Source organism: Protopterus annectens, chromosome 15.part0 (assembly GCF_019279795.1).
Source record: "Protopterus annectens isolate FY-2018-M chromosome 15.part0, PAN1.0, whole genome shotgun sequence".
Taxonomy (NCBI): Eukaryota; Metazoa; Chordata; order Ceratodontiformes; family Protopteridae; genus Protopterus; species Protopterus annectens.
In genome coordinates, this window is record NC_056749.1 from 55,425,646 (window position 1) to 55,428,145 (window position 2,500).

General features: G+C 40.6%; 1 protein-coding gene across 1 annotated transcript in view; it reads right to left on the reverse strand.

Annotated features, from left to right (window-relative positions):
* LOC122790164 (interferon alpha/beta receptor 1-like) overlaps positions 1-2,500 on the reverse strand; it is an 809,243-nt gene that overhangs the window by 447,133 nt on the left and 359,610 nt on the right. The window lies entirely within an intron of this gene.

Consider the following 2,500-nt stretch of genomic DNA (forward strand, 5'->3'; position numbering starts at 1 on the left):
TTTGAGAGTTCTGTTGAGTTACCACCCTTATGTAATGGGATAATATGGGAGATTTTCCAAATGGAAGGGATGGTTCCTTCAGTAATGGTTATGTTTATTAGGATGGAAATGGGATACGCTATAACTTTAGCTGCTAGTTGCAGATATTCAGCTGGAAGATGGTCAGCTGAGGGGTGCATGGTTTGAGTTTATGAAGTAGGGTGCAGATGAGGGATGTTGGGACAGGTTGTAAATGAAATGAGGGAGGTAAGCTAGTTGTGGTGGAAGGCAGGTTAGTGCTGACAGGGGCTGGGGAATTAGCTAGAGATTGGACAGCTTTGGTAAAGAAGGTATTAAAGGCATCTGCAACAAGCTTGGGATTGTAGTGGGTGGTGTCTGATGGGGTTGATGTTTTGGAGTGCTCTGGATGGAGGAGTCTATTGATACCTGTCCAGAACATTTGTGGTTTATGTTGGTGAGTAAGTTGAAGTTGAGAATAGAAGTTTTTTTTGTCAAGAAGTATTAATTTTTAGTAGCATTTCTCAGCTGTCTAAATGTTTGATGGTCTGTTTGGTTTTTTGAAGATCTCCATTTGGCCCAGATTTTATTTCTCTGTAGGATTTTATACTTAGTCTCTTTTGTCAGCCATGGAGCAGTTCTAGCCTATTTCTGATTGAGTGAATAAGGGCATGGTAGTGCAGGATTTGTAGGAATTTAGTGTTAAAGTATAACACTGCTTCCTCTAGTTGGAGGTGTTTTAGGGGTGTCCAATCACATGCCTTAAGTTCAGTTTGAAAGCTTTCTAGGTTAAAATTTCTGTTAGTCTGGGTAATTATGCATAAGGTTGGGTTGGGAATATTGATCTTTTGCCTAATGATATAGGTCAGTGAGTGGTCACTAATGTCATCAGGAAGGGTACTTGCTTTATATATAAGGGGGTGACTATTTATCAAAATCCAGTCAAGGGCGCTTTCCTTTTTAGTAGGTTTATGGATTCTGGTAGTGGTGGTAATAGTTTGGGAGAAACCATATAGGATTATGTGAGTGGTAGGGTTGGCTGAAAAACAGTTGTTCCAATCTATATTAATGTCACCCAGCACTATGGTTTCTTGAGGGAAGGACGTAGAAAGCCAGCTAAGGATATTTTCTAGGGTGGTACTGTTATTACCAGGAGGAAGGTAAGAGCATATTATGTAGATGGATTTGGAGGCATTGATCTGAAGTTTAGAAATAAGGATTTCAGCATTACTGGATAAAGGTAGATGTGTATCTAGTGATGTAACTAGTAGCCCTGATTTGTAAAGTATTGCTAGCCCTCCACCCTTTTTGGTTTTGCGGTCTAATTTCAAAATATTGTATTCTGGTGGGGTGATTTTGTTGTCTAGGGTTGTAGGTTTTAGCCAAGTTTCTAGGCATAGGATATCAAAAGAATGAACTTCTAAGCGAGCATGAAGGCTGGCAATTTTATTGTTTAAGCTTTGCATGTTAAGATGGGCTATATAGAAGGAGTTATGAGTTTTTATGGGGGGGTGAATGAAGTGGAGGGATCTGATCTAAGGGGGACTGTGGTGTCTTTGATGTTAGGGACAAGGTGTTGTTAAAGTCTATGTGTGAGCTGAAGGACTTTACGGAGTATGGTAGATGCTTCCCTAGCTTGGAGATGGGTTATGTGGGATAGTCTATGGTACCAAGGTAGTAGGTAGATCGATGTAGGTGTTATGTTTATGTTGTCTAGGGTGGTTGCTTCAATTGGTATTGAAGTCTGCTTAATGGGGTGGTGAAATGTAGTATAGGTGAGGTATTCATAGGTGGTTAGGATATAGGATATTGATAGAAAAGGTAGAGTGCATATAAGGATAATAGTTTTATGTGTCTAGACATAGGCACTATGGGTATTATAAGAGGAAAAAGGATTATGTTTCTAAAATGGCGGTAGTGATTCGTAAAGAGTAGGATAGGAGAGATATCCTAACTAGTATGCAAGTCCTGTAGCAATTATCAGGGACTAATTGGATGAGTATTACTTGTTCTTTAATGAGTAATAGTGAGCGATTGAAAGTAAAGGGATGGGGTTTGGCTAATGGAGGTATAAGGGTAAGAGTATTAGGGTGGGTGGGAATTGGGGGTAGGGTAGTGGAGCGGAGTGAGCCGTAGGCGAACGGAGGTGGGGTTTTACACCAGACCGCGATTCTGTGGAGTCAATCAGTGAGCCCAGTCAACACACAAAGGGTAAATGCAAGGTACTCTGTTTTAGCTAAGATACCAGCTTCCTTGCAAAATTTTGTATTTAGCTACCTAAGTTCTGGTTTCTGGAAATAGAAAGCTATACTACATCAGGGGGTAATCTAGAGGAAGCTTTGGCTAGTGCTGCAGTTCCCAAGTGGAGCGCTATAGGGTTAAGTTGATCACACAAAGGGCAATAACAGTACAAAGTTGTGTAACCTTCTATCTTTTCAGTTCATAGAAGTAACTTCATGGTAAAGCTGTCGCGGAGTTCTTAAATGTGTTCACAGAGGTCCCT